The sequence below is a fragment of the Colobus angolensis genome, unplaced genomic scaffold (genome assembly GCF_000951035.1).
Source record: "Colobus angolensis palliatus isolate OR3802 unplaced genomic scaffold, Cang.pa_1.0 Scaffold170, whole genome shotgun sequence".
Classification (NCBI taxonomy): Eukaryota; Metazoa; Chordata; class Mammalia; order Primates; family Cercopithecidae; genus Colobus; species Colobus angolensis.
The window spans coordinates 1,053,150-1,060,243 of record NW_012114822.1 but is presented as its reverse complement, the minus strand read 5'-3'; the positions used below and the strand labels follow the sequence as shown (position 1 = coordinate 1,060,243).

Here is a 7,094-nt window from a genome sequence, read left to right as displayed (position 1 = left end):
GCCATGTTGGCTGGGCGGGTCTCGAACTCCTGACCTCAGGTGATCCACCCGTCTCAGCCTCCCGAAGTGTTGGGATTACAGGCGTGAGCCACCGTGCCCTGCCTAGACATTTCTTATATTGATTTCTTAGGGCTGTTTTAAGAATGTACCACAGGCCGGTCATGGTGGCTCACACCTATAATCCTAGCACTTCAGGAGACTGAGGTGGGCGGATCACGAAGTCAGGAGTTCGAGACTAGCCTGGCCAATATGGTGAAACCCCGTCTCTATTAAAAATACAAAAATTAGCAGGCGTGGTGGCACGCACTTGTAGTCCCAGCTACTCAGGAGGCTGAGGCAGAAGAATTGTTTGAACCTGGGAGGCAGAGGTTGCAGTGAGCTAAGACTGTGCCACTGTACTGCAGCCTGGGTGACAGAGTGAGACTCCGTCGAAAAAAAAAAAAAAAAAAAAAGCCATAAAAAGAACGTACCACAAGTTGGGTGGCTTTAAACAACAGAAATTTATTCTTTCACAGCTCTGGAGGCCCAAAGTCCAAGACCAAGGTGTCACCAGGGCCACACTGCACTCTTGGGTGGAACCCTTCCTGGCCAATTCCTGGCTTCTGTCTGTGGCTGGCAACACTTGGTGTTCCCTGACTTGCAGCTGTGTCCCTCCCCCGCTGTGCCTCCATCTTCCCATGGTCCCAGTCATGCTGGATGAAGGGCCCATCCTACTCCAGAATGAGTTCATCTTTAAAAAATTGCATCTGTAAGACCCTGTTTCCAAATAAGGTTACATTGTGCGGGCCTGAGGGTTAGGGCTTCAGTATATTGTTTTGAGGGACGCAATTCAACCTCCAACAGCATCTGAAACTTCACATGTCAAAAGAGAATTTTAAATTTCTACCTGTACACCTCCTTCTCCTTCAGCATTTCCCACTTCAGTAAATGGCAGCACCACCCACATGATTTCTCAGGCCAGATGCCATCCAGGAGTCAACTTTGACTTCTCTTTTTGTGCTCACACCCCAAATCCAATCCATCAGAGAATCCCATCAGCCCACCTTCAAAATGTCTTTCCAGCCTCACTGCTTTTCACTGCTCCATGGCACTGACCCTAGTTAAAGCCACTGTCCCCACTTGCTTGGGATTCTTAGTAACCTCCTATATAGTTTCCTTGCTTCTCCACTGGCCAAGAATTTGCTGTCTGTTGTCCACAGAGCAGCCAGAGAGAACCTTTCAAGAACATGCCATTCCCCTGCTAAAAGCCTCCTGTAGCTTCCCAGAACCATCAGAACACAAACTAGACTGCCAGCCTTGGGCTCAGGGCGCCGCATGGTTTCACCCTCACCTCATTGCACTTTGCTGCAGCTGCTCCTGACTTTCTGTGTGTGTAGGTCTTCGATAAAGTCTTTTATTTTAATTTAATTTAATTTTTTTTTTGAGATGGAGTCTCACTCTGTCACCCAGTCTGGAGTGCAGTGGCGCTATCTTGACTCATTGCAACCTCCACCTCCTAGGTTCAAGCAATTCTCATGCCTCAGCCTCATGAGTAGCTGGGATTACAGGCGCCCGCCACCACGCCCTGCTAATTTTTGTATTTTTGGTAAAGACAGAGTTTCACTATGTTGGTCAGACTAGTCACGAACTCTCGACCTCAAGAGATCCACCCGCCTCAGCCTCCCAAAGTGCTGGGATTTCAGGCGTGAGCCACTGCCCCCGGCCAATTTTTTATTTTTTTGTACAGATGAGGCCTCACTGTGTTGCCCAGGCTGGTCTTCAACTCCTGAGCTCAAGCAGTCCTCCTGCCTCAGTCTCTCAAAGTGCTGGGATTACAGGCATGAGCCATGGCACCCAGCCCAAAAAAGTGCTTTAAGTGCTTTCATGGAGGCATAATTTACATACCATAAGATCCACTTGTTTTAAATCCACAATTCAATGATTTTTAAATAAACTTGTAAAATTGTGCAAATATCATTACAATCCAGTTGGAGAATATATCTATCACCCCAAATGATCCCCCATATCTGCATACATAATGAATGCTTTTAACAGTTTCGTGGAGGTATCTTCTTGTAGTTTTTTATAAAAGATATATTCTGGCTGGGCACTGGAATTCCAGCACTTTGGGAGGCCGAGACGGGCAGATCACCTGAGGTCAGGAGTTTGAGACAAGCCTGGCCAACATGGTGAAATCCCATCTCTACTAAAACTACAAAAAATTAGTCAGGCATGGTGTTGTGCACCTGTAGTCTCAGCTATTCGGGAGGCTGAGGCAGGAGAATCGCTTGAACCTGGAAGGCAGAGGTTGCAGTGAGCCAAGATCGCGCCACTGCATTCCAGCCTGGGCAACAGAGTGGGACTCCGTCCCAAAAACAAACAACAAAAAAAGGTATTTTCTGCCTTGGGACCTTAGTATTTGCTGCTCTCTTTGCCTCCAGCTTCTCCTGGCTTACTTAGGCCGTTCAGTAATCTGCTCAAAACTTTCCTCTTCAAAGCAGCCTCTTCTGACCACCCTATCTAAAATGGAAACTCTCATCTGCTTACACTTCATCCTGATCTTATGTCTGTTTGTTTGGTGTTGCTTTCCCCAGAAAGGACCACAAGAGCAGGAACTTTGTCTTGCATCTGATTATTACATCCCCAGGGCCTAGAATGGTGCCTGGGATACAGAGGTGCCCAATAAATATGTGTTTAGTCAGTGCAGGAATGAAGGTAATTGGAGCATCGTCAATTTCCTTATCACTTTATTGTCAGCTTTTGCTTCTTTTAATTCACAATGTTTCTTTGTGTGAACGTCTTAGGGCTGCTTTAAGAATGTAAATTGGGTGGTTATTTTGACTTTTATGTCTGGTTTTCAGTATTTCTACTTCTAATTTATTTCACTTACCTAAACCTCGATCTTCCTTCCAGGAAAGATAAATTTGGTTCATTCTAATCCTCTTTCTCCTCCGGATTGTGGTTTAGTAGTCTAACCTTCTTTTTGAAATTCTATGCATGTTTTATAGTTTTTACACTCTGTTTACTGATTGATAACTTGCTGTTACTGGTTTTACTTTTTATTGAGTTGATCTACTTATCTGTCTGCTTTCACATACTTTAAGCTGCCTATTTTATTCTGATTGTGATCAAAGCTGTCACTAGTGTTTATTGATACTTTTCTGTTCTCTCTCTTTTATTTTTACATTTCTACAACATGATATTTATACTCACTAGTCTTTCTTTCTTTTTTTTTTTGCAGAGTCTATGTTGCTCAGGCTGGAGTGCAGTGACATGATCTCAGCTTCTTGTGCTCAAGTGATCCTCCTACCTTAGCCTCCAAAGTAGCTGTGATCACTGCCGTGCCACCATAGCCAACCAATTTTTGTATTTGTGGTAGAGATGACATTTTGCCATGTTGCCCAGGCTGGTCTCGAACTCCTGAGTTCAAGCAATTCACCCGCCTCAGCCTCCCAAAATGCTGCAACTACAGGTGTGAGCCATCGTGCCTGGCCTGTAGTCACGAGTCTTTACTGATTATTTCACCTTTCTAGTTCTGAAGATCGTCTCCATTTACCTTTGAGAAATGTGAGTTTGGTATACTGTAGCTGTGGGACGAGTAACTTTTCTCTTAGCTCTGAGGTCAACTCACTTTTATTTGGACAGGTTTTCTGGGTTTTCTTTTTAAGTTTTGGTTTGAAAACTTAAGAAATGGATGTAGGAATGTTTAGAGCCTTGGTTTCTGTTGTTTTCTTTTGTTCTCGTTTTTAAGAGTGTTCCTGAGAAAAATCCTATGCAGCCTAATAATGATACTAGGATTTCACTGAGAAAATTTTAATTTTAATTTTAGAAAATTTACTTTTACTGGCCGGGTACAGTGGCTCATGCCTATAATCCCAGCACTTTGGGAGGTCGAGGCCAGTGGATCACTTGAGATCAGGAGTTCGAGACCAGCCTGGCCAACATGGTGAAATCCCATCTCTACTAAAAATACAAAAATCAGCTGGGTGTAGTGGTGTGCGCCTGTAGTCCCAGCTACTCGGGAGGGTGAGGCAGGAGAATCGCTTGAACCCGGGAGGTGGAGGTTGCAATCAGCCAAGATCACATTATTGCATTCCAGCCTGGTTTCCACATTGCTGATCTTTGCTGATTACCCTGGTACATTTGTTTAGCACAATGGATTTCTTGGATTCATTCTCTGCGCCTTGAATATCTCTTGCCTTGTTATAATCTATTTGTGTAATTTGCGAAGAGGGATTTGTTATATACATATACTAAGCATAGTTAATCCTTTGCTCTTGGCATCTATTTTGCCATTTTCAGCTTTTGTTGGGGTACAATTAAAAATTATTTACAGGTTTAGCAGGGTGTTTTTTCTTTTCCTTTTTTTTTTTTTGAGACGGAGTCTTGCTCTGTTGCCCAGGCTGGAATGCAGTGGCGTGATCTTGGCTCACTGCAGCCTCCGTCTCCCAGACTGAAGAGATTTTCGTGCCTCACCCTCTGGAGTAGCTGGACTACAGGCGCCTGCTACCATACCTGGCTAAGTTTTGTATTTTTAGTAGAGATGGGATTTCGCCATGTTGCCAGGCTGGTCTCAAACTCCGGACCTCAAGTGACCCACCTGCCTCAGCCTCCCAAAGTGCTGGTATTACAGCTGTGAGCCACCGTGCCCAATCTCTTTTTTTCTTTTCTTTTCTTCTTCTTCTTCTTCTTCTTTTATTTTTATTTTATTTTATTTTATTTTTTGAGACAGGGTCTCCCTGTCACCCAGGCTGGAGTGCAGTGGTCTCATCATGGCTCACTGCAGCCTTGACCTCCTGAGCTCAGGCAATCTTCCCACCTCAGCCTCCCTGGTAGCTGGGACTACAGGCATGCACCACCATGCCCAGCTAATTAACAAAAAAGTATTTTAGAGACGAGGTCTCACTATGTTTTCCAGGCTGGTCTTGAACTCCTGGGCTCAAGTGATCTACCCCCCTCAGCCTCCCAAAGTGCTGGGATTACAGGCGTGCACCACCACACCTGGCCTGGTGTTTTTTTTTTTTTTTCTTTACTGAAAGAAAGAATAATGCCACAGCACGGATGCTAACAGTCACATTGTTGAGGGCCCTCAGCCTCCCAAAGTGCTGGGATTACAGGCGTGCACCACCACACCTGGCCTGGTGTTTTTTTTTTTTTTTCTTTACTGAAAGGCATCGCTTTTGAAGTTATCTATTTTCTTTCATATCCTCAAGTAATTTGATGTAACCCGTTTGTGATGGCTCACGGACCCAGAGAAGATGTGGCAATTTTACTGTTCTATGTATCTTCTGTTCTTTCTGGCTTGCTCTTACACTTGTAATGCATTTATGCATTCCACAAATACGTATTAAAAGCCTATTCCATTCCAGGTGCTTTTCTGGGTACTGAGCTACATCAATGAGCAAATGAAGTTCCTGCTGTTAGGGCACTTACATTCTAGAGATAGATAATATCTCTATTTATATACAAGACAATAAGTAGACAAATGATTAAAGGGAAAAGGTGCAGTAAAGTTAAAAGACAGAGTGGGGCTAAACGGGCTATTTTATTTTACTTTTTTGAAATGGAGTCTCGCTCTGTCACCCAGGCTGGGGTGCAGTGGCGTGATCTCGGCTCACTGCAGCCTCTGCCTCCCGGGTTCCAGTGATTCTCCTGCCTCAGCCTCCCAGGTAGCTGGGATTACATGCACGTGCCACCATGCCTGGCTAATTTTTGTATTTTTAGTAGAGGTGGAGTTTCACCATATTGGCTAGGCTGGTCTTGAACTCCTGGACCTCAGGTGATCTGTCTACCTTGGCCTCCCAAAAGGGCTGGGATTACAGGTGTGAGTCACTGTGCCTGGCCTGTAATGGGGCTATTTTAGATGGGATGGTCACTGATATGGGGTTGTTGAGCAGAAATCTGAATCAGGGTGAACAATGAGAAGACACAGGGGAAGAGGGTTTGAGGTCATGGAAAGAGCCTGAGGTAAGAGAGTGCTTCGCTTGTTCAAGTCAAGCAAGGCTGGCCTTAGAGTGAGGGCCAGTCCTAGGAGATGCATTTAGAGAGGTGTACCCTGTCAAGCCACTGTCCCCTTGATTACGATTTGCCGGCCACTTGGCCTTGTCACATTCCTGGAATACACTTGTCCTTGCTGCCTTGTGGCTTTTCTCTTTCTTTTCCCGGGAGTGCCAGTGTTCTTTCTGTGGCTGTTCTCATGGGTACTTTCTCATTGTGCTTTTTACAGCAGTACATTTGTTTACATCTTTTTTTTTTCTTTTGGAGGAAAATCTGTATTATTTTAATTATTTTTATGTACTGAAAACTCATCAGTGTACATTTAATCCAGCTTGGTGGCAAGTTCTTTAGCCTTTGCCTTTTTGAGATTGACAATGCGGGCCACAGACTTGGGAGCCAGGACATTGCCTCCCCATTGACAGCAGATCTCATCGTGTCTGTCTTTGTAATTGGGCCTGATAGCTTCCACCAGCTTAGCCAAAGCTCCTTTGTCTTCTGAGTTAACCCATGGGAAGGCGACAGTGGTGCAGATTTTCCTGTGGACTAGATGTCCCAGTCTTGCCTTCCGCTCGATAGTGCAGTAAGGGACCCCCATGTTACAACACAGGGCAGGCAGGAAGACAACAGCTCGATGAGATCCACATCGTGTGCAGTGATGACCACCTGAGTCTTTTTGTTCTCCACCAAGGTGGTGACGGTGTTCACTCCTGCTTGAAGGACACTGAAGGACAGGTGGTCTCTTAGTGGGGACGTCCCCTTTGCTGGCAGCTTTCTTCTCAGCCCGGAGCCAACAGCTTCTGCTTCTTGTCTTGCTTTGTCTCTGGTCTGTACTTGTGGGGAAGCTTAAGCAGCTGAGGAGACGTTTGGCGGTCCAGGGCCTGGGTGAATGGGTTCATCACAGGAGGCACTTTCAGCCTCTGATAGAGGGTGGCTCTCTGCCGCCGCAACCTGATGCAGTAGGGCCATTTCACAAAGCTGGTGAGGTCCCTTTTGGGCTGGATGTCCTGTCCAATGCCAAAATTCTTAGTCTTCTCTTCTCTTCTCTTTTCTTTTTCTTTCTTTCTTTCTTTCTTTCTTTCTTTCTTTCTTTCTTTCTTTCTTTCTTTCTTTCTTTCTTT

General features: G+C 45.2%; 1 pseudogene; it reads right to left on the bottom strand.

The window, feature by feature from the left end:
- Positions 1–6,298: 6,298 nt before the first annotated feature.
- Positions 6,299–7,028, bottom strand: LOC105509174 (annotated as a pseudogene).
- Between the last annotated feature and the right edge of the window lie 66 nt (positions 7,029–7,094).